Below are 26,770 nucleotides of genomic sequence, written 5' to 3'. Positions count from 1 at the left end.
TCAAAGAATATGTGGAGTAGCACAAGATAAGACAATAAATGTTTTATGGTTGATTGGATTATCTCATTTTATGGGTGTGAAAATAGACAGGAAAAGTAACTTGTCCAATGTCACATAACTTATATGTGTCTGAGACAGGATTTGAACACAAGCCTTCCTGCCTGCAAATTCAGCATTCTCTACCCTATATGATATTGCCCCTTTGACTGTGGGAAGCCATAGGAGTACATGACATTGGCAAAGGTGAATACAGAGAGAAATGGGAGGCAATTAAAAAAAAAAACATTTCCCAAGGAAGCTTGTCATAGTTTTGGACAGCTCTAATGTTTACCAAATTATGCCTTATAAGAATCTGACATTTTCCTCCCTATCGCTTTCATCAGTGGTCTCAGTTCTTCCCTCTTGATCCAAAGGAAATTAATCAGATATCCCTTGATTTGATTTGATAACCTTTAAAATATTTGAAGATCCCAATCATTTCCCCTCCCCAATTTCTTTTTTTCAAACTAAATATCACTAATTTACTCAAATGATACTTAAGTGGAATGATTTTTAAATTCCTCAACCAGCAATGTCTCCTTCCTCTAACCAGACTCCATTTTGTAATATTTTTAAACAATTCACTAAGCATTAGGAAAATGTACAATCCAAGCTAAAAATTAGGCTAGAGACAACAGGCCTCTGGTATGCTAGCCCCTGGCCATTAATGTGGCTAGACTAGGCTAGTAAGCTTGTAGTTTTAGAGCTAATTAATTTGAGGCTGATGGCTATACTTCTTATGAAGTATACCTTCTTGAAAGGTTTCTTCACTCTCTGCCCCAGCCTGGGGTCTATGGGATCTACCATTGGACCATAAATCATATGTGGGTATACAGTCTTCCACACGTGGAGAGGGGAGGAAACTCAAACAGTCTTAGGGCTGGGAACAGCTGTTCTCAGACACCCACTCAGTATCACACAGTGAAACTGTGCCTCCTTAACCACCCTCAGATTTCACAGTTGTTGAATATTTAGTAAATATGTGCATTAGCAGAAGTGCTTATAAATTCCTTATCACCAATTCAGATCAGTTCTTTTTCCCTGAGCTCCATCTGAAGCAAGGCTGCCTTCCTCCACAAAGCTGCCTAATACAATGCTTCCAAACGTCCAAGTCACAGGAGAGAGAGTATCAAATGCTCACAGAGCAAAGCACCATTAAAAACTTTAACCAACCTGACCAGATGATGTATACCTTCACAGAGCAGGCAAGCAATTGCTTTTCCTCTCATTCTAAGTTAGCCATCGCCACAAGCAAAAGAGTAAACAAACAATAGATGTGTTTTTCTTCTTTGTCATTATCATTATTATTCTTGGGCCCTCCATTTCAACAGGAAGCTCATTACGGGAAATGCATGAGACAATTGATTCTGCAGCATTACTCAGTGTTCATCCTATTTAAGTAGAATATAGCTCCCGCAGAAAGCTTTCCAAAAACAAACTTCTAGTCAAAGAGTTAAGATACCTTTATGGGCATTCAACCTTGGAATTACAGGTATGGAGCGACATGCAAAGGTCACCTTCTATAAGACATAGTTACAGGTTTTCCACAGTAATAGCCTCTGTCGAGCAACGTTTTCATATGTGAATAAATTGTAATATGCTTTTTATGGAGGGGAAGGCACTATCTTTTCAACTGTGGGTAATAAAAACAATTGTTTACTAGAAAAAGAACATGTAAACGTGCCAGCAGTCATGTTTTAAATGTATCACTAGCTATTTTTTGAATGATAGGCTTTAAATGAGTGGAAACATTTAAGGTCCAATGTATGCACAAAGACCATTTTAGAAAGTCACTATGAATCTCTTTTGTTTTAAGCAAGTTGCTCATGTGTCAGGGCATTACTTGAATATTCTGGTTGCATCAAATTGCTCCAATGAAAAATGCTAACAAATTAAATGTCTATCATATATAAATCAAAGTGTTCATATTGTCCTACTTGCAAATCTGGCAATTAATAAATTGATTATTAGAATGTGAGCTCCTCATTAGACTGTGAGCTCCTAGAGTACAGGGACCACACTGACTGACAAGCATTTATAAGCACCTACTACGTGCTAGTCACTGTGCTAGATCTTAAGGGATGCAAAAATGAAACTAAAACATTCCCCTGTCCTGAAGGAAATTGCAGTCTAGCTGGAGAGAGTGGAAAGGTCTCTATTTTGGTCAAAGAGTACAATGAACAATTTGACCAACATTTACTTAGTGTTTTCTACATGCACACAGACTGTTACTGGAACATAGTAGGTGCTTAATAAATGTTTGTTGAATGGAATGTTAGAGAATTTTAGTACATAATATTACATGAAAGTAGTTTTTAAAGTGGAGGTATAGATTTAAGCATAAGGTCATTACCAACAGGGATAATCAGGACTGGCTTCTTGGTGGAACTAGAAAATTAATTGGGATTTTCAAAAGAATGTGAGGATGGGTAGGAATCCAACAGACAAAGTAGGAAAAAGGTAGAGCATTTCAAAAAGTGCAAACAGTGTACATAAAGGCATGGAGGGAGGAGGGTATATATTTAAGAGGGCATAAGAGGAGTGTCTTAAATAAGGCTGGAAAAATAAGGTTGGTACAGATTTTTAGAAGACCTTAAATACATGTTTAAATCTTACTTTTTAGACTATAGGAAGCTATTTAAGATTTTTGAGAAGAGTGTGGGTATGTTCATATGCGTGTAACATATATTAATTGCCTGGATTGAAGAAGAGAAAGAGTATAGAAAGAAAGGCCTATAAAGAGGTTATCCAAGTGGTCCTGTTGAGTAGCAATGATGACCTGCAATAAATTTGTACCAATAGAAATAAAGGTGATGAAAGAAGAGATGGCAACATTGCAGAAATAGAAATGATAAAACTTGGTATTTAATGGTTATGAGAAGTAAGGAAAAAGGAAGAGTAACAGGTAGTAGGCAGCTTGGTGGTTCAGTAGACAGCTTAGCCTGCAATCAGGAAGACTTGAGTTTAAATCCAGCTTCAAATACTTAATAGCTATCAGACCCTGAGCAAGTCACTTAACCATTTATTTACCTCACTTTCCTTCTCTTTAAACAGGAAAAAAAAAATTTACCTCCTGGGATTGTTGTGATAATCAAAGGAGATAATATTTGTAAAGTACCTGGAACATGGTAAGCACTATATGAATGATATCACCATTATTATAATTATGGCTCAAAGGTTGTAATCATAAATGACAGAATAGATATTGATATTACTGATATCACTGACAGAAATAGTGAAGTCAGATTGAAAAACAAATGCATAGGAGCTTCACTGAGTTCAGTTTTGGACCCGGCAAGTTTGGGATACCAGTATATCATCTAAATGGAAATGACTTTTAGGCAGTTGAGACGCTGGTTTAGAGCTCAAAAGAAAGAACAAATATTTTAGATGTGAGAATGATCTAGAAGTGAAAGTTAAAAGAGCAAACATTGAAATGAATGAGATTGTAAAAGGAAAAAGTGTTGAAAGAGATGAAAGATTAAAAAGGCATCAAGATACTGTAGAAAGAGCGCTGTTTTGTGAGTCAGTACTTTGGTTCCGATTCTTCCTCTCATACTATTTGTCTGACTTTGATTAAGTCACTCAATCTCCAGGAGCCTCATGTGGAATAGGAGGACATACTACATTGCCTTGGAGTCTCCTTCCTGATCCAGATCTATGAGCCCTGTAAATCTTGATGAATAACTGCATTGATTAAGGAGCAGAGAATAAAATCATAAACCAATTTTAGATATTGAAAAAGGGTTGAAGAGGCTTCCACCTAAGAGGGTTTCCTGAACAGAGGCAAATGGCCCAGCGTTCTGCCATGTCGCTGCTGTTCACTCAGTCATGTCCAGCCTTTCATGACTCTGAATGGGGTTTTCTTGGAACAGATGCTGGAGTGATTTACCATTTTCTTCTCCAGGAATGCTCCCACATGTGAGCATAAGAACTAAATGACATAATATTAGGAAATCCAATAAGCAACTCTAGTAAGCTACTTCTGTCCCCAGAAAAGCACAAAACACCAATAAGAAACTCGCAGGCCCATCTTCCAGAGGACCCATGATGAAGCATATTACCCTCTCCCTGAAAGAAATGATGAAGCAAGGCTATATATTGATACAGTTTTAGGTGTGTCCAATGCAATAATTTTTTTTGCTTGACTGTTATAGTAATAAATTATAATATATAATATATAACATTACATCTATAATAATATATTGATATGTTATACAGTATAATATAATAATATAAATATAATTGTAATATATAATTTAAGAATAATGTTTTCCTTTCTTTTCTAATGAAGTGATGGGAGAATTGATTTTTGCTAATTAAAATATACTAATTTTTTTTTAAAAAAAGCTGAAGGCTCCCCCGAAAAAGCTCCAAAATTGTCAGAAACCCAGTGTTTGCAACCCTTTTCCCTTCTCCCTTCAGCCCAATCTGTATCCCCAGGACGTCCCAGAATATGTCCAGAATGTCCATGTGAAGGGAACAGAAACCAACAATTAGGGTCTCACCTCCTTGTATTTCTGTATTCCCAGGCTATTTGACTGCCTAGAGGGCTTGAATGAGATTGAAATCAAACACTCCATTTCTTTTGTTGAGCTGGAGGATCTCCAGCATTTAACATCTACCCTGCTATTGCCTTCTACCCTAACCCTCCAACTCTAACCCTAAAATGCATGCCTCCAAATCTTTTTTCATTCACTCACTCATTCATTCATTCATTCATAGAAACTGGAAGTGAATCTGACCAAAGTGGTGTGCCTAAGCTCTTGTCAGTGCTCAGATGGGAATTGCTCAGGCCTTTGAGTTTCACAGTCCATGATACTCTGTCCTAAGATGCCATTGAGTACTCCAAAGATTCCACACTCTGAACCTCAAAGATCAGGAGTGTGAAAGAGACTAATCTCTGGATATAGAGGTCAGTGCGGGAACCCAGGTGACCAAGGCTGATATCAAGCAGTGTTGGTCACTCTATCCAAAAACTCAGCAGGAGATGGCTCTGACACAAAGCTCCAGTTCAGGAGCTAAGACTGGAGGAATGAGAAAACAAGAAGATGCTGATTTTACATATATGTATATATATATATATATATATATATACACACACACACATATATATGTATATATGTATATATATGTGTATATATACATATATATGTATATATGTGCACATATATGTGCACATATATATATATACACACAAACACATATAGTCAGTATATGCATATGCATATGTATACATATATACATACACACATATGTGTATACATATACACATGGTTATGTATATATGTGTGTGCATATGCATGTATGTCTCTATATCCACATACACACATACTCAGGTAACTAATGCAATGAAATACTATTGTACCATAAGGAATAACAAAAGAGAGGATTTCAGAGACTCCTAGAAATCATACACTGTTGCGAAATAAATTGAGCAGAACCAGGAGGACACTTTTATATATATACATACATGAATACATGTATACATATATGGATGTGTATATGAAAAATATCATCGTGTTTGGTGATCATTGGCAACCTTAGTGATATATTTCAGTAGAGTGATGAAGTCATAAGTCTAATGTAAGAGTCAAGAATTTGAAGGTAGTAGGTTATAAACCTTTTTCAAACTTAGTAGTAAAGAAGAGAACAGAAAATGGGTGATGGCTAGATGCATTTTTTTTCTTTTTCGTATTGAGGAGACATAAGTACATTTTTAGCCAATGGAAAAGAGGTAGTGGGGTAGATATTGAATATGCATGAAAGAGAGGGGGTGACTGATCAGATAAGGTCCTATAAGAGACAAGAGGAAATGGGCTCAAGAGTACAGACTAAGAGATTTATCTTAATGACTAACTATAATCAAGTTTTCCATATTTAGTGCACTTTCATTAAAGGTCTATTCTGTGTAAACTATCATGATAGGAAACAAAGTCCTATGCCCAATTCTATTTCTATTTCCATTAGTTAAAATGTGGGGAGGCAATTTTTCCTATTAGGTATGTGGGTATTATGATACTTGACATCTTTTCATTTCTTAGGGATGGTACAAACACAGTTCTACTCCGGTGACTCATTGTAGAGTGAAAGTGACCCCTGGCTTTCCAAAGCGGTTCTAGGACACTGCAACCTCTAGTGGGGAACACAAACTGCATATGCTTTGAGCCTTGTAATGGGTTATCTGTCTGTTTTCTTATTACCACCCTACCCAAACTTTGAAAATTCATCACCAAAATACTTACCTCACTGTGTGACTGTGGGTAAGTCATTTAATTTTTTTAAACCTCAGTTGCCTCATCTGTAAAAGCATTGTTATACTTAGAGTGTCTATTTTATAAGTTTATCATAAGCAAAGTACATTTTAAAGGGTAACCCACTAAAAAATTTCAATATGACCAGGTGATTCTTATTCTTATTATTATTGCCACAGAAACACATGAAAGACTGGTATGGTATGGGGTGGGTTATAACCTGCATTTCTGGAGATAAAACTATTACTCAAAGTTTTAGAGAATCTAGAGGATTTAATGAATTAAGTTTTGCCTTAATTTCATACTTCCTTGGAAAATAGGAGTACTTCCCATTGTCTGTATTACTTTTTCATAAAGAATAAAGAAATTGAAAAATCATGAAAAAAAACTTTCAGGGTGAAGACATCTGATTATATGTAATTGTTGGTTTAAGTGTTTTAACTTTATGTAACCCATATTGATTGTGTTTCACAAAGTCTGCTTATCATAAGAAGTTTATTAAGAAACAGACTTTGATGAAGGGCACTGTTAATTTTTTTGTTTGTTTTGTTTTTTATTTTTTTCTAATTATATGTGAAATTTTTTTTAACATTTTTTTAAAATTTTGAGTTCCAAATTCTCTCCCTCCTTCCCTTCCCTCCTCATTGAGAAGGCAAGCAATTTGATATCGATTATACATATACAGTCATTCAAAACATACTTCCATAATAGTGTTGCTGTGAAAGAAAATGAAGACCAAAAAAAAAAAGAAAAAGAAAGTAAAAAAAAAATTATACTTCAGACTCCATCAGTTTTTTCTCCAGAGGTGAATGGTGTTTTTCATCATGAGTCTTTTGGAATTGTCTTAGATCATTGTATTGCTGAGAATAGCTAAATCAGGGGTGCGGAATCTGCAGCCTTGCTAAGTCATTCACAGTTGATCACCAATACAATATTACTGCTGCTGTAGTGTACCATATTCTCTTGGTTCTCTTCACTTTGTTTTGCATCAGTTCATGTAAGTCTTTCTAGGTTTCTCTGAAAGTATTCTCCTTGTCATTTCTTATAGGCCCCTTAATAAAAGGATTTATTCTGTAAAACTTGGACTCAGTGGAAGAGCTATACTTGAGGATTTAGAGAGCCACATGTGGCCTCGAGGCAGCAGATTCCCCACCCCTGTTATAGACCAATTGTATTCCATCACATACCACAATTTGGTGGGCCATTCCCCAACTAGTGGGCATCCCCTTAGTTTCCAATCCTTTGCTGTCACAAAAAGAGCTGCTATAAATATATATATTTTTTTGTTTTATACATCCTTTTCCATGCTGTTTCTGGATCAAAGGATAACACAGCCTTTTGGGAACAGGAACTTCCTTTTTAAAAAGCAGACATAATGGCATATAATGGAATTTAAATTCTGGGCCTTTACTATTTTGCTGAGGATGGAGCTAAGTAAGGTGGGGCTTTAGAACAGTTGTCACTATCAAGCTAACTTATCAAATGTTGTCTTTGATTTTGCTCTATTTAGTATTTGGTTTTATGCATTTATATTTGATGGGCAGCTGGGTGGTACAGTGGATAGAGCTCCAGGCCTGGAGTCAGGAAGACTTGAGTTCAAATCTTGTCTCAGACTCTTATTAGCTATGTGACCCTGAGCAAGTCACTTAACCTTGTTTACCTCAGTTCCTCATTTATAAAATGAGCCAGAGAAGGAAATGGCAACCCCCCCCCAGTATCTTTGTAAAGAAAATCCCAAATGGGGTCTTAAGGAATTGGACACAACTGAAACAACAACAAAATTTATATTTGATAAGGTTTTTCATGATATATTTAATAGTGAATTATTGATATAAATGGCTATATTCAATTATAAATACTATTGCTTTCCCCTGGAGTTCCTCTTTCTACTGTTTATGGATACATCTAAAACATTCATCATATATAAAGTGGTAAAACTGAGATGTGAAAACATAGCCCAAAGGAGGAAATTAATAGGCTGTCTTTGAAACTGCCAGGAGTATCGAAGTTTGTACTTTCTGATGAACTGTATTCATCTCCATTTTCACTCACTCAACATGAATGAAATCCAATTGCCCAAACAATAAGATTGTGGGTACTAAAAAAGTGGGCAGCTAGGTGGTATAGTAGATAGAATGATGGATCTGCAGTCATGAAAGCCCATCTTCCTGAATTCAAATCTGGCTTAGACACTGATTAGCTGTGTGACTCTGTTTGCCTCAATTTCCTCATCTGTAAAATGAGCTGGAGAGAGAAATGGCAAACCATCTGTGACCCCAGATTGGGTCACAGAGAGTCTGATACAACTGAAAAACAACTTAACAACAACAACTAAAAAAATAGCTCTTTGAAGAGACAATAAATCTATGCATGCAACCACATGAGGAAATGAATATATTCGACTTGTAGAATAAGGGTTAAAGATCTAAAAAGTATAAGCTAAGTTTGAGATTCAGTCACTTTGCTTTTCAGGACTATATTTTGCAATTTCATTAGAAGAGGGGAAAGAATTGAAAATGTCTATTTTGCATGATCTGAGAGTACGTAAAGAGGGCAAGAGGCACTGATAACCCTATAGCTCTCCTCTGGATAAAGGCAACCTTATCCATTTTGCAGGCTGACATACATGATTTATGGTTAATACCATCCAGAACTATATATGCTCTGTTGTTGTTGTTTGTCGTTCATTCTCAAGGAAGACCATGACATCAGGAAGATGAAGCCATGACTTGAAAGTGAATTGGATTGAAATGAGGGAAAGCTGTGCAAAGTCACCAGCCTCACTTTCTCCTCTGGAGTCATCTGGGTCCAGTGGCAAATTATAGATCAGGATAACTACCATGTAGCGGCAGGATGAAAAGGGTAGTTTTCTTTGTTTTACTGCATTCCGGCTCCTCAATAAAAAAAAAAAAGAGTATTTTCTTCCTAGTACTTCTATCTCATTTGCAAGTATTGCAGCCACAAATAAAAAAGAGTTTAGACTTATTCTGTCAGTAACCTTTCTAACTGAATTCTGATGTTCCATAATTTAAATGTAAAGTTTTAGAAAGACAATATACAGTTTGGGAAGAAGCATGCAGTGTACAACAAGGTGATTTGTTGCTTAGGCCTTGCCAAAATCACAGTGGCATGCATTTTTAGGTTTCACTCACTTTTTTAGTAAAACATCTATGTATAGGGTATACATTTCATATAGAAAATATATGGCTCCCAATTTCAGAGGTACAGCACATTGTATCTAATATTGGTTGAACTTGATTTTATTTCAGTGTAGAATGGTTCTATCTGTAAATTCACAAGTCTGTTTCTAACAGGCAGCTATTGTACTGTCCCAGTAAGAGTCCCTTGATATCACCGTCAGAGACAAGATGGACCATTTGTCTGCTCCAGTTTGGTACCTTCTGGGTATTTATGGCATATCCTCCACTGAAGTCCTATTATGATGCTTTACTGGGTTCGAAAGTGACCTTGGATTGTATAAGTTCTGGCAGTCCTACCAAGCTGAAAAAGCTTCATATATAGTCCCAGCTGGAAAGCAAATGCCCATTGTCTGAGAACAAACAGTTAATTTGGAGGCCCTTGCCATACTGGGCACAGGGTGATAGTGGAGGGCATCTTACTTTAATCATAGATGCTTGAAGTAACAAAGTGTGACTATGAAATGTTGAGACCCAATGTTCCTTCTAGCCACATAGAAAGAAAACTTTCCATTTGCTTCCATGATAGGGGTTATGAGGCCAATTTTCCCACCCCTTATCAAGAGTTGTTCTCAGCCAGATTTTACAACTACAGCTTTCGAAGGGCTGGTGACTAAGACAGATACATGACCCAAGAATAAGACTGGAGCTGATTTTGACTCTACCTGAACATAGATACGAGCAGAGCATTGACCAGGAATTCCCTAGCGTGTCCAGGTATTCTGATATGCCCTGATATAAGTAACTTTTTTGGGGAAGCTGTATATTCTCTCCAGAGTAGTTGGTTTCTGTTCTTGAAACAGAAGAAATGTTTATTATTGGATGGAGTTTTGATATTGTCAAGGTGAACATTCATTCCACTGAAAAGTGAAATACTTCTATGGCTTATCATCATCATCATCATAGCTAACATTTGTAATGTGCTTTAGGGTTTTGCAAAGCATTTTAACAGATATTATCTCATATTTATCCTCACTTATCCCCATTTTACATATGATGAAACTGATGCAAAAAAAAAACAGGTTAAATGATTTACTCAGCTAGTGAGTTTCTGGGGCTGGATTTGAACTCAAATCTTCCTGAGTTCATGCCCAGCACTCTCTCCACCGCAAAAGGTTGATAATAACCATTTCTCACTCTGACTTCATATATTATTTTGTTTTACATGTTTTAATACATCCATACTTTTAGTATGTATTGCTATCATTTATATATTTGTTATCCTCCAATAGACTATGAATTTCTTGAGAATCCTGAGCATCCAGCACATTTTTCTACATTCAATATAAACTTAATGTTTGTTGAACTGAACTGAAATGAATTGTCATACTATGGAAAACACGAACATATTTTCTCCCAAACCCTCAATAGAATATCTACCCAAGAATCTGAGTTCTTATGTTTGTTCTTTTATATAAAATTTTCTTGATATCTTTTGTTTTTTGTTTTCTTGATATTTTTTGTTTTTATCTGCTTCCCACTATATCCCTACCATTGTCCTCTTTCAAAGAGCTATCACTTATAACAAAGAATTAAGAAAGGAAGACAAAAATATCAACAAAATTAACCAACATAAACCAAAACATTTACTATATGCTGTGTTCCATACCCATGGACCTCCACCCCTCCAAAGAAGTTGGCAGAAGATAATTTTTTAAAGCTTGATTTTTGTAATTTGGCAGCACTCAGGTTTGCTTGCTTTGTTGTTGTTATTTTCATCTATGTTATTGCATTAATTATGTATATTGTTTTCCTGGTTCTATTTATTTCATTTGATATGAATTTATGTAAATCTTTCAATACTTTTCCATATTCATTATATTCCTTGTTCCTTATGGCATAGTAACATTCCATTATATGATATGCTTCAAATAGTTAAGCCATTCCCCAATAAATGACCATCGGCTTTTTCAGCTTTGATGTCAAAATACATGCTGCTCTCTAAGTATTTTGTTGTATTCTGCAGTGTGTTAGAAATACCATTCAGACTGATCATCTATTAATTTTCATCCTAATTATCTGATTATGTACAAGGACCCCACCAGGTCCTATTCCAGTCACTACTCTGCTCTAAAATCTTCAGTGGATCCCTTTTGCCTATTAGATAGGGTATAGACTCACTAGAATGACCAGTAAGGTACCTCACAATTTGACTCCAATTTACCTTTCTAATAGCATTTCAATCGTTATGTTCTAGCATGAATGAAACTAAACTACTAGCTGCCCCCAAAATGTCACCTGCCTTCTCCTATTTCATTGGGTTCATTCAGGTCATTCTCCATGTATTGAATTTACTTTGTTCTCATCTTTGCCTAGGAAAACTCCTCCCTTCCTACTCGAGTGAATTTATATAGAACAAAGGCAGTGAAATCAAGAGAACACTGTAACAATACACACATATTATCTTCCTATTGACACAATATGAATACAGCAGTAATAAAATATTATAAAACTCAGGTTAAGTACAATGGTTAATACTGGTGTCAAACTGTTAAGGTTAAAACATCCATCTTTTCCTTCTATTAATTATAGAAATGGAAAGCATAAATTTTCAGTTACAAGCACTTTATTCCACAGTTTTGCTTAAATGTGTTTATATATTTGTATGTGTTTTTGTGTATATATGTGTGTGTTTAATGGGAAAGAACTATAATGGGGGAGTATTTATTCCAAAGTGATTTGTGTGGCAAATTAACAAAAATTTTCAATGAAACAAACACATTTTAGTGTGATAATTTTCCTCTTCTGTCAATGCTCAACTCAGATGCTACCTCTTCTGGGAAGCTTCCTCTGATTCTTCCATCTGAAAATATTTTCTCCTTCCTCAAATGTCCCTGTAACTTTTTGCCTATATCTCTCTTCTCCACACTCTGATTTATACCAGAATTATCTGTTTACATGCCTGTTTTAGTCTGAAGGACCAATAGGCTGATAAGTATTTGGCTTCAAGTTACAAGGTGCTAGAAATGACATGAGGAGAAATGCTTACAAGATCACAGGTACTTTATAAAGGATATAGAGACTCAGGTAGAAATCAGAAGCCCCTAGTCATTTTTCATCAGTCTTGAATGGAGGCTCCATTCAATATAATCACCCTCCAATTCCTGTGCTCTGAAATATGTTGTTGACCCCATTGATATCAAATGTTCATTTCTAAAGATGGGGCACTAACCCATCCCACTCCCTGTTTTTACCCACTGCTCCTATAATCTCAGTCAAGGAAGAAGTATTCATGAAGGAAGCATTAGTTATTATAGATCGCTTGCTTTGGGACTGATTAGTCAGTGTCCTGCAGACCTTGATACTGAGCTGTGTGATCTAGCCACTCTCTTGTATATTCCACTATCCATCATCTCTAATAGCAGTTGGCTTTGAGTGGATGACAATACACCTGATAAGAGAAACTGGTTCCCAAGAAAAAGGGATGTGGAGTATGGAAGCAAAACTCTGACATGAGTGTGTGACCATCAGCTGATTCAATGGAGTTAGTAACAACTGCTGCCTTCCACAATGTCACATACCATATATAACATGGAAACTTATAGTATCATATACCTCAGAATAGACTAAGCTCCTTGGTAATAAGAACAGTATTATTTTTCATCTTTGTAGCACAGCATATTGTACATAAGAGGTATTTAATCAATATTTGTTGCTTCAACAAAATGAAAAGATTTTTTCTTCTTTTTTCATGGTGTTGCTAGTGGCATGTTTCAGACTGCTTATGCATGTCTCCATTCCCATTTGAATTTTTATAATTTGAATTTTCTGAAGTAGTTAGTGGCCCTCAGCTCAAATGTCACTGGGATCTACATCATTATTGGGAGAATGTTAGTGTTAATAAAATGAAGTTTTGCAGTGTCAAGAAGTTTGGGATCATCAAAATCCCTATACAGTTTTCCAAACAGCTCAACTGAATCTTGAATTTCTACTCAGTTCCAGATCCAGTTCATTATGAATCTTCAGCACTTCTCCAAAATATGTATTTTGGTGGAATATTCTGACTGGCTGCCTATCTCTTTCCAATACTACAATTTGGACAACTTTCTTTTTCATTTTTTTTTTTTGCATGTAGAGTTAGGGGCCGGATGACAAAAGAATTCAACATGTACTTGACATAATTTGCCTAATTTCACTGACACATTTGAAAAAATGTTGTAAACAAGGGGACTGATGAACTATACTTTTAATAAAATGACTGTTGATGAATCTCTCCATACCTGTCTAACTTAATTGTCATAAAGAAAACAAATTTTGTCATCAGGAGAGTACTCTAGTCTTTTCAAAATGTTAGAATCTGCCAAAGTTTGTACCATTGCATTGCCCTCAAGAATCTTGAGTTTCCACATTATAATGAGGTATTAGTATGAAGTTTATGATCTCTAACTATAAAAAAAAATTCCAAATCATGATATGTATTTAGATAGCCCATTGAGCTTATTCATAAGGGTGGATGGTAGGTAGATAGACAGACAGACAGACAGATAGATAGATAGATAGATAGATAGATAGATAGATAGATAGATAGACAGACAGACAGACAGACAGATAGAAAGGTAGTTAGGCAAATAGACACTGCAGACAAGTAGTGAACTAATCATAAAATTAAATTTAAGGAAAAGAGCAAGCTGGAACACCTCTGTAAAATTGTGTAGCACTTTAAATGACTAGAAACAAAAATATTATTTTTTAAAAATACCCAGTATTTTTCCACCTGCTATATGCTATATATCTTTAACTTTTGGAATAATATAATCTCAGAGAAAACAAAATTGTGGAGTCACCAAAAAGACAATGAAGAAATCCATATCAAGCGTAAACAGGTTGCAACATAGTATAAGCAATGAATTGCATTCATGATGACATTAGAGGCATCAGCATAGAAATACATAACCAGAAAAAGAGTGGGTCAGTCATCCATAGACACAAGGAACCAGTTATAAAGGGATAATAGATTCCATGCACTTCATTGTATCCACATGATGTTGAGAGGATACAGAGAAATGTCTCTGAAATGATGAACTTTGTAGAGGATTTATGGAAGGACAAGGACAAGAGCTACATGGAATTTAAAAGGCACAGACTAATTGTCATATGTTCCATTAGAGAATACCCATATTAATGAGATCAGAGATGAATTAAAGTACTTAAGTATCATTAGAGAAGGATAATTAGAGATTATAAGCAGTATTGTTTTACAAAACAGCAAAAAGAATTGAAAGGGAAATGAATCTACATAAAGCTTGTCAATTGGACCTAAGTCAATCACCTCCAAGACTATTTATAGATGAACCTGTCAGAAGCAAAAAATATATGTGAAATAGAATATAATTTCACATATTTCTGTAGGGATCTATTCTTACCCGGATGACAGTGGAACTAAACTATTTGGATTCCATCATCTCTGTATCTAATGTGATATATAAAGGAAAAGAAATAGTACTTCAAAAGATGAAATAGGGAAAGTACTCAGACTGACCAAATTAACACACAAAAATTCATACTACAGATGACATTGTTTTATTAAAATGCTAAGAAATCAATGTTTAAAATATCTTAAAATAAGGGTAGGGTTGGGAGGTAGCAGGAGTCCAAAAGAATGCAAAATAAAATATATTTGCACAAATGTTGAAGAGTGGTATGATCCTCTAAGAATAGTTCAGAATGAACTGAGATTGATGATGAATGTTAATGACCTATAAAAAAGGATAAAAAAAACTAGATTAGAAAAAAAGGAGGATCAAAGATGAAATACGATTTCTGTACAGAGTTTTTGGGAATATGGAAACAGTGGCAAGAACTGTTCTATTCTTGTTTTTCCTTCTATTTTCTCTGCCAAGAAAGAAAAAATTTCAAATGGCAAAGAGAGAACAAAGTGTTAACAGTTGTGTGGAAGATACAGTTTTGTACTAAGAATTAAAGAGACCTGGATTCAAATACCACATATCGTATTTCATAACTGCTTGACAATGGGAGCATCATTTAAAATCTGAGCTTTGGTCTCCTTGCCAATATAGGGAAAACAGTATCTTGTAACACCTAATTCACAGGAGTGTTGTGAAGCACGAATGAAAATTTAAGAAAATAAATTCAGAGCTGAATGGGACCTTAGAGGACATCCATTCCCATACCTTTATTCTAAAGGCAAATGAAAACGCTGAGGCCCAATGAGGTAAAATGACTTGTCCAAGTTTACACAAGTAACAACTGGCAGGGTTAGGATGCAATTCAGGATTAAATAGCTGAACCGAGGTCCTTTGCCTCAAAATTCAGTATGTTTTCCATTATGTTCTATACTCTGGAAACTTCAAAATGTTAATATAAACTATTTTAACAAATAGGTATATAGTAAAAGCTAAATTTTCTGCCATCAATGGCTTCAAGTCAACATCAACAGATGAACCTTTTCTCAGGGTACTAGAGAATCCATAGATGTGATTACTCAGCTACTAATAGCGATTTTTGTAGATACGTATCAATTGGTGAATAACTAAATAAGTTGTGGCAAATGAATTAAATCGATTATTATTACACTGTAACAAACGATGAATATGAAGAATTCAGGGAAATATGAGATGACACATATGAAATGATACAGAGTGAAGCAAGCGAAAACAGGAAAACAATTCAATAACCGCAATATGCAAGTGGAAATAAAACTGCATGATATAAATTATAATGACAAATCTTGGCTCCAAAGAGAAATGATGATAAAATTTTAAAGATAAAGATCATAGAAAAGCAAAGATATGTGGCAAGATTGGAGATGGGCAATGTGATCTCAGTTTTTAAAAAGAAAAGAACTAGAAACTAAGGGAGTACTTATCATTTGAAGAATGGTTAAATAAATTATGGTATATGAAATTAATGGACTCAAATCATGCTTTAAGAAATAATGAATAGAACCATTAGGGAGAAACCTCAGGAAACTTGTGTAAACTGATGCATTGTAAAATAAGTAAAAGCAGAACACTTTATATAATAGTATCATAAAAACAAGTTTGAAAGACTTAAGAATCTGCTCAGTGCAATTACCAACTACTATTTTAAAGGACTGAGGATAAAACATATTACTCAATTCTTGATGAAGAGTGGATGAATTCAAGATACAGAATCAAACACCCATTTGTTGGACTTGTTCAATGCCAGAATCTATTTTTCCTATCTGAATTTTTGTTAAAAAAAAAAAACCTTTGTTTTTCTTTTTAGTTGGAGGGGGTAGGAGGGAAAGAAAATAAATACTTATTAATTTAAAAAAATAAATTTTGAAAGGTTTTTAAATTACACACTCTGCTATATAAAATAATATGACAAATCTTTTAGTTCTTCCTTTCTCATATTGTCATCAAGAATGCCCTTGAAGACTCCATAAAGCAATCTCAGAAAGATATTATTGAGTTAAGAAAATCACACATGTATATCATTAGTTGCTTATTTCTTCTTTCTTCTTTTTTTTTTCTTTCAAAGCAGTTCTACTAAGAAAGCCTAGAAGAAATCAAGGTAACATCCAGGCCAATAAAAGGACATTGAATAACACTATTGGGAGTCATATAACTGTTGGTACTCTTAGTATGGGATCATTATCCAAGGCCAATGAACTGGTACACTCCCACAGAAATTAAAGTATGATGAAGTTCTTTATAAGAATAAATAGATAAGTCATGGTCATATGGCAGAATATATTGAAAGTCCTGACCAGAGAGATGGAATTGGTTCATTTATGTGCCCAAAAGTGGGAGAGAGAGAGAGAGACAGAGAGAGAGAGACAGAGAGAGAGAGACAGAGAGAGAGAGAGAGAGAGAGAGAGAGAGAGAGAGAGAGACAGAGAGAGAGAGACAGAGAGAGAGAGACAGAGAGAGAGAGACAGAGAGAGAGAGAGAGAGAGAGAGACAGAGAGAGAGAGAGAGAGACAGAGAGAGAGAGAGACAGAGAGAGAGAGAAATTATTCTATTTGGTCATTTCTCCTACTGCTGCTCACAAGCAAACTGTGATGGACATAATGACAGCTTAAGCACTTATATTTGAAAAGATGAGGAAGCATTAAGTTCCACAAAAAATAAAATGAGATCCTCAGAATTAAGCCACATAACAACCCTTCAACTAGTGAATATATCTATTATTTCCTCCTTGAGTAATATCTGGATTCTTCATGATAAGCAACATCATTCACTTCAACCAATTCTTGCATGACATGGACTTAAGTCCCTCCACCAACTTGTTAACCTTCTTCAGTATGCTTTCCAGCTTATCAATGCCCTTCTTAAACTGAAGTATGCAGAACTTAATACAATGCTCCTGATGTGTCCTGATCAGAGCAAGAGTACAGAGGGAATACAAACTCCTTATTCCTGAAAATTGTTTCCCTTAAAGCAGCACAGTATCTTATTAGTTTTTTTTTGTCTGCCACATTGCACTGCTGAATTATTTTTACTTTATTGCATAAGGTCTTTTCCAGAAAAGTTGCTATCTAACTATGCTTCCCCTAACCTAATTTATTAAATTCAAGTATAAGATAATATGTGTTTTCTTCTTGGATCTGATATTCTTAAGTTTAGCCCAAAGTCCTAGACTCTGAAGATCTTCTTGAGTCATTCTTCTATTATCCTACGTGAGGTAACCTCTTCCAGGTTGGTATTAAGCAACAACTCCCCCCTCCAAAAAAAGTGCTTTCTTTAAGATGAGAGAAAGAAGGTGCTGAACATACTAAGCATTAAATGACATTTTTAAAAAAGCCTAATTTAACAGACATGGAAAAACCATTAAAGCTATAGCAGTCAGTTCTTAATTAGAGCTCCTTGTACTTTAAAATCATTGGTTGGTTAGAGCAAACTTCAAAGTAAATGTCAATTAGCAAAGAAAAAAAAATAAAACAAGAAGTCACTGCATGGAATTTAGAGCTTTGAATAAGCTGTAAATCCTGGAAATTTGAGAAGTGATAAAAATAATAATATTGACTTTATTAACCTTTTCTAGAGAAATTTAATGAATCAGTGCAAAATAGTAATCACAATAAGGAAGGTAGACAGTACCTAGAAATTGCTTCATCCAGGACTGAAATAAGCAAATTCTATGTACTTCCCACCTTACATATTGTGATTACTATTTTGCACTGATTCACTATATTTCTCTAGAAAAGGTTAGTAAAGTATAGATAGATTGATAGATACATATGTACATCATATATATACAAATGTGTGTGTGTGTATGTATATATATATATATACACATACAGAGAGATGTTTGATTTGCAACCAAGTACAAAACTGGTGTAGAGTACAAACTTAAATGCAAAACACTGGAAGGAATGTCTGTAATATAACAAAAGTTCTTCACAGCTTCAACTGGAATACAATAATGGGTTTATGGAATTTTAATTGTATCCTGGTCTTCTGCCAATTTGATAGGTGATGGGAAATGATTAGGGGAAGAGGACATATTTTTCTTCTCATTTTGTCCCCCTTGGAAGTTATGATGAAACTTTATGATGTTCTTCAGCCCTGATGCCCAGATTGTATAGCACTGAGAGACATACCCTAAACAAAGGTTTGCTCAAGCAAAGGCAAACAGTGACTTTCATCTCTCTAGGTAACAATATTTGTTCTTTGTTGGTCCTTATTCTTTTCCCACTGGAAAAAGGGAAGCCATTCTTCTATCTCTCTGTCCTCTCCCACTCTGAAATTTGTAGCAGAAGGACAGCTTCTCATGAAGTTAATAATTCATTTCTGGTTCAGAAGCATACCCTACTCTTATTATTTTCCGTTTGATTTGAGAAAAAATACTCACACTTCCAAATGAATATCTAGGCTGAATCCAATGTTTTAATGAGAACATGCTGTTTCTGACTGTTCATGGCAACTGGCATAGCTCTCTCAAAAACTAAGCGAGAAGTCCTTGAGGCAGTTCAACCTAAGAAATGCTTACTACTGGAAAGTAAAAGACATATTACTCTTAATAGAGTTATGAAGAGCTTTGCTACAGTATAGAATTGCATAAGGAAGACTCAAATATTCACAAACAGTCTCTACTAGACCAATATATACCCTTGAGTGCCCACCCTGGAACTACAATAGCAAACCAATCACATATACTATATGTTGGATTACTTAAATCTGTTTTACTAAGATCTCCTATTAAGTAAGTAGTGACTATTGGCCTCCGTGGGTTACAAGCTATAGGCTCTTGTCTGCCACTAAGACAGATGACAAACCCATTCAGGATGATAAAATAATGCACATTTTTTATCTTTTAATATATAACTGTGTTATTCTTTTCCGGAAAAAAATAAGCTTGTGCGAGGTTTTTATTTTTGTGATTGAAGACCAAGATGAAAATAAACTTCAAACTAAGGCAGCAGATATGGCATTTTATATATAAAGCTAAAAGAATGAAGAAAACAAAAAGAATCTTGGAAAATTCCTCTTTTCCTCTCATCTAGTCCTCTCTGTTATGTGCTGAAAGATTGAGTAAATGGGATACTCATATATTCTGAGTGCCAATTTCAATTCTTTTTGTGGCTATGCATTTATATTGCCTTCAGCAGACCCTGCACTAGACAGGACTCTGGGGTACCTGATTAAGCATCCTCCGACTTTCTGTGATATCCTCTTTCCTGGCATTTTTTCCCTTTCTTTCATACCCATTGCAGCATCTCCTCCAGATGTGCCCACTAAAGACAACGTTCCAAGCCAAAAGTCCTCCACCATCTCAGAGCCCTGACTTCCCAGTCATTCCCCACTCTGAACTCGGTGAGCTATTAATTCAATATCAATCACCCAAATATTACATACAGCTGAAACACCTCACTATTCTAAGACAGAATGATTTAGAAATCCTGAGTCAGATCAATACGAAACTGGCAGAATAAAAATAGCTAGCATTTATATAGACGTTAAAGATTTGCGAAGCACTTGGCATATGTTATATCTCATTTGATCTTCACAACCCTAATTTGAAGGTACTATTATCTCCATTTTACAGATGAAGGGCCTGAGACACAGAAAGGTTGAGTGGCTTACCCAGTATCATGTAAATGTATGTGGCAGGGTTGCAACTCAGATTTTCTAACTCCAAACCCAGCATTCTATCTACTATACCATCTGCCTGATACCCTCTCCTAGAATACAAAAGGTGTATTAGTTTTAATGACTGTTATAGGCTGTATGCTAGATGTTACAGAAGATACAGATAACCAAGAAGAGATTTTGCCAGATGGAGTTCAAGTAGAAGGCATGTGCCCTGGAGAGGGTTACAATAAGAGCAAAAGAGTTTTAAAAAAAAACAGTGACAAAGAGATTCCAGTTCCTTCCAACTCCTTCCAACACCACTTCAAAAACAGGAAGAAACTGCCTCCTACGAAACAAAAGATCAACAAACAGAAAGGATAGTGGAAAAGAATGTACAGTAAGGTTAATCCTCAAAAATATAAAACACACAAAGAAAAACAATATCAAATCAGTAGCAACTAGGTGGCACAGTAGATAGAGTGCTAGGCCTGGAGTCAGGAAAAGCTGAGCTCAAATCCAGTCTCAGAAACTTCCTAGCTGTGTGACCTAGGCAAGTCACTTAACCTCTGTCTGCCTTAGATTCCTCAACTGTAAAATGTGGATAATAATAGCATGTACCTTGTAGGGTTGTTATGAGGATCAAATGATTTGTAAAGTGCTTAGCCCAGTGCCTGACACATAATAGGAGCTTAATAAATGCACATTTCCTCCCTTTCTCACTCCCTCGTCCCTTCTTCCTTTTCTTCTTTCCTTTTTTTTCATTCCTTGTTTCTTTATTTCCATCTTTCCTTCCTGTATTCCTTCTTTTTTCCCCCTTTTTTTCACTTTACCCTTCCTTCTTTTCTTCTTTTTTCCCCTTCCTTCTTTCTACTATAACTCAGTGCCAAAAGGGAAGGTGGGTGGGTCCTTTCTCCTGATTCATGGAAGCTTTCCTATTATCCACTGGGAAAGTTCACGATCACCTGTTCCTCATCAGTCGCCTGAACTGCTGCCTGCTATGTGGGAAAGAGTGCTGAGACAAAAGAAGACTGAAGCTACTTTAAGCCAGACTTATCAGTTAAGCGCTGAAAGTTCTGCTTGGCTCCTACCTTTCCGCAGCTACCTTTCCCATTCTGAGCCCTCCACTGAGTGACCAGTTTGACAATAACCTCAAAAATTTTAAACCAGGGAAAGTTTGGGGAAAAACAGTGTGGGTTTTACTGAGGCAGCCAGGCGGCATTGTAAATAAAGTGCCAGACATGGATGAAGGAAGGCCTGAGTTTAGGTGCTGACTCTCAGACACTTAGGAGCTAAGTGACCCCGACTAGGGCAAATCTCTTAACTCCTTGTCTTCAGTTTTCCCGTCTGTAAAAGGGGAATGATAATAGCAACTACTGCCACAGAGTTGCCGTGAGGATCACATGAGTTAACGCAGGTAAAGAAGCTCTTTATAAGCTTCAAAGTGCTATAAAATGTTAATTATTTTGTTAGTATATAGATTGGTAAAATAATTTCTAATAGTTTCCTTTATTGTGAATTTTTCTTCTTTTTGGTGCTAATAATTGGGCTTCTCCTTTCTCCTTTTTTAAACTGTAAAGTGAGCTAATGATCTATTTTTAAATCAGCTCCTAGCTTAGATTATTAGTCCAATGGGGATTTTGCTCTTACTGTTTTATTTTTTTTAATTACTATTTTAGCATTTAATTGGGATTTTTAATGCATGCTATTCATCTTCTAACAGAGAAGGGATGGACTCAAGACGTGGAATAAGATATATATTTGCCTGATGATGTATACTTGTTACAAGGGTTTTGTTTTTCTTTCTTTTTATTGGCAGAGAGGTAGGGAGAGGAGAGGCAAATTAAGTGTTTGTTTTAATTGAGAAGAAAAAACAGCAAGTTGGAGGGGGCAGGGAGTGAAAGAGAGAGAGTCTGAGAATCACAAGACATCACTAGCACAAAGATTAAAGAATGAGCAAATGAAAAAAAAAACTTGATGCAACTTTTTTTTTTAAATACCATGCATAAACCCACAGAAAAAGGGAATGGCAATAGTAAATATGTGTAGGACCCAAGAAAAGAGGATGGATTGGTTCTATAGACTCTAAGAGTCAATGAAGGAATAAATGAATTTAAAACAAATAAAGGAAAAAATAGTCAAATTAGAACTCATGAAGAAACTTGCAAAGAAAAATAAATAGCTTCGAACTGAGGCTGAAAAACCTTGTCAAAGTAGTAAACAATCTGAAAAAAAAATGGAAGAAACAGAACTCAAATATATATGCATATATATTTTTGAATTATCTATTATTTGAATACAAATCTATTTGTATATATATGAATATATATTTATATTTATATAAATATATCTATTATTCTTTAAATTATCTATTATTTGAAAAAACTGATTGGGAAAGCAGAAATGGCTATAATTTAAGGTTCATCAGACTCCCTGAAAACATTACACTACAAAAAGCCTAAAAACAATATTACAAAGAATCAATCATAGAAGAAAACTGACTAGAATTATTGTTACCACAGACCAAATTGAAAATAGAAAAAATTTACACTCTATGCTTATAATAACTAAGACAAGTCCCAGAACAGAATTGAGAAGATGAATTTCTCTCTTTTCCTTGCAGAGGAAAGTGCATATAGCTGTCATATCTCTATGCTGTCAGGCTTCCTCATAGGTACTTTAGTTGCATTTTTTTTCTGTTTGCTACAAGCTGGTTAGGAAAGAGGGGAAGAATATATTTAGAAATAAAGGTGATATATGTGTGTATAGATGTATATGTGTAAATATATGTATTTTTATTCACAGATATGTGTATATAGTTTTATAGGAAAATAGGAATAATTCATGTCACTATTCAAAAGAAAGGTCAAATTGAACACAAAAAGAAATGTAATTGTCCAACTCCAGTGCTTACAGGTCATAGAAAAATACTGTAAGCAGCCAGGACGAAAAAGATAATATCCTAAGGAATCTGGGATGAAATTACATGGAATTTTGCAGCAAATGTAAAAAAGGGGAAAAAAAGACAGGATACAATTTACCAAAAGGAAAATGAAGAAGAAGGTGAAACTATGTCTAAGAATAATTAATTATGCAAAGCTCAGCTTAATCCTACAGTGGGGGAAATGGACCCTTTTCCATTAAATTAATTAAAATAATGACTTTCAAGCATTCTTGTTTAGAGAACCAAGCTTAGTAGAATGTTTAAAATAGCAGAATCAAAAATACTAAGGTGGGGAAGCTTGAGGAATATTAAAGTTAACAGTGACTATCCTAGTTTGGCTACTACATACAGAATGTATATGAGAATAATTGGAGGTAAACTGGAAAGGAAGAATTGTAGAATTTCAGAATTGGAAGAGGACCGAGAGGCCATATAATTCAATTTGTACCTCAGTAGGAATGCCCTTTGAAGTCTCTCAGACATCTGGTACTTCAAGTTTTTTATTTAAAAATCTCTACTTGGGGCAGCTAGGTGGCGCAGTGGATAGAGTGCCGGCCCTGAAGTCAGGAGGACCTGGGTTCAAATCCAGCCTCAGACCAAACACTTGACACTTACTAGCTGTGTGATCCTGGGCAAGTCACTTAACCCCAATTGCATAAAGCCAAAAAACAAACCAAAAAAATAAATAAATAAAATAAAAATCTGTACTGGTTGGGAGGTCAGTATCTCCCCAACTATTCTATTTCATTATTAAATGGTTCTAATTAGATGGTTCTAATATGTCATGTCAGTCCTGCAACTCACACATCATCAGTGGAATGTTTTGAGGTTTAATTCTTAAAGTTTCAGGTCAGTTTTTCCCACCACAATTTCTATTTGACTTCTGCTTTCACCCTTGTCTCCTTATTTAGTTTTAGAAACAGATGTCTTAAAAGTCTCTCTGTTGCTAATTTGTCCTTGATTGTTACATTTGTTTACCTTTCTTGTATGTCTTTAGTCTGACATGTTTGAAAAGCAAATAATTTTTAGGTCTGGTTTTCTTTCTAGTCATGCCTTGAAAGTCCCTTTGTTCATTAATGGTTAGGCTCAAGTTTGCAGGTTACAGTCACCTTGGGTTGCATCTTGAGTTCCTTTGGCATTTGGACCACATTATTCCATTCCTTCCTAAGGTTTCTGGAGGGTGAAGAATAATATTGTGTTATCTGAATTTCCTTTCCTTTACGTTAGAAGGTCTTTCTGTTAGCTGCTTGCAGAATTCATTGTTGATCATTGGAATTGTTTGTTTTTACCATTATGTGTCAGAGTGTACAGCACAGATTATTTTTTGTAGGTAATCTGTAAATTCTTTCAATAGGCACTGTTTATCTATATGCAGAAGTTCTGGTCAGTTTTCTTATATTTTATCTTGCATTATGGTGTTCAGGGTTTTTTGACTTGATGTGTTCTTCTGGGAGCCTCATAATCCTTAAATTGTCTCTAACATCCTGTCTTTAAGATCGTGTTTTTTCTTATACAGAGGTCATATTTTCTTTTAACATTACTGCTTTTTCTCTTGTCCAAATCGTCCTTCACTTCTGTGTATTTGCGTTTGCAATCAGTTATTCTCCCTTTTGCTTTTGTTTGGTGAGAAGTCACCACAGGTTCGAGTTTTTCTATTCTTCTGGTTATTTCTGCTGCGCAGGCCATACGTTCTACTTTCACAATTCTTATTTCTCTTTAAATCATTCAGAAACATTCTGCTATGGTTTCAGGCTCTCTTGGGAATACAAAAGTCTTATCAGGTGTTGATTATTTTCCTTCTTCTTACATTCTTTACTGCATTAACTACTATCACATTTACTACATGTCATACACATCTGGACTCCTTTAGTTAATCTAGAGGCCACATTCCTTTCTGTTATTGATATCTTCCTGGTTGGTTTATCTTCCTAAGCTCAAGGTTTTTAATTAAGTTTTCTTTCCCCTGAGAACTTTGGTAATTTCAGTCATTTTTTCTTATATTGCTCATTCTCTGACTCCTCCTTTGCCTGTGGTTTCTCTAGGGGCTAGACCTACAAACCATCTCTACTTTCTCCCATGCTATGCAATTCATATTTCATCAGCTTCAATGTCTGCCCTAAGTGACTTCTAGTGGGGACAGAATTTGCTCCAATTAGATGTTGTGCCCTTTTCCCTCAGGCTTAATGGAATGTCATAAAGCTGTATACATATGTCTTGCCCCACTTCCCTCTGTTTCTCAGTTCTCTGAGTTCTACATACAGTGCTGCCTCACTGCAGATTCAGATATGGCAAGTTTCTGCATTCTAGGTTTCCGTCAAACAGGGAGGAAGTGGGGTAGAAGTGAGTTCTAAAAGTCTGTGGGTCAGCTTGTGTAGCTCTGCCCATGTATGAGAGGCTTTCTCTGCTAAGTTCATAGGGATTTTGTGACATTGAGGAAAATATAATTGCTTTATATCTTGTACATAATTCCCATTTTGGAAAGGTTTAAGGGTGATAAAGACTAAGGGAAAAAATGACTAATCCTCTGTCTCACCAATCAAGTGACCCAGAAGTTTAATTAACATTTTATAAATATAAATAAGTGGTATACAAGCAGCAGGATCATTAGTAGGTACTTGATTTCACAGAGAGAAAAACCAAAAAGGCTTATCACTACACTTTATTAGCAATGTTATCCTGGGTAAACTTCTCCAAGTCTTTCAGTATATCAGGCTACTCTAAAACTCTAAATTGGAAAATAGTTCTCATCAGCTTTGGTAGAGAGAGTTTCCTAATTTGGAATTCCCCAGATTAGTAAAATCATAGGTCTAGTTATTTTTTTAAAATATAGATGGAGTACACAACAAAATCTGCTGATGACACTGATTTTTATATCTCTTCCAGACAGGGACATAGCAAATATTACCTGTACTTAGGGTATATGTGTCTCAGGGTCAAAGAGATACTGTTGGATCTACTCTAGCATATCATGATACCACGCTATCACATCAAGATGTTGTGAAGTACACTTTCTCATTTACACTTGTAGGTCTCCAAAAACTTTATAAGTGAATGGATTAAGCTTGCTTTAGCCCATATGTGTTTGAAGTATGTTAGAAAAATTACAAAGGCTATTAATTAGCACTCAGACCATTAATTAGAACGAAAGATTTAAAACCAATTTTCACTTACCTATCAGAGGAAATAAAAGAAAAGAGACCTCTCTTCAATTAACAAGGTTCAACTCTGGCTACAGTTTTGGAAGAAAAAAAATGACAGCACCTTGTCTGTAAATGCTAGGAAGTACACAGTGATACTGTGAAAATTAGAACAGAAAAAAATGCCATGTTCACTGTA

Source organism: Phascolarctos cinereus, unplaced genomic scaffold, assembly GCF_003287225.1.
Source record: "Phascolarctos cinereus isolate Bilbo 61053 unplaced genomic scaffold, phaCin_HiC Scaffold_726;HRSCAF=1367, whole genome shotgun sequence".
Lineage (NCBI taxonomy): Eukaryota > Metazoa > Chordata > Mammalia > Diprotodontia > Phascolarctidae > Phascolarctos > Phascolarctos cinereus.
The sequence above is the reverse complement of the archived record's forward strand: the minus strand, read 5'-3'. Positions refer to the sequence as shown.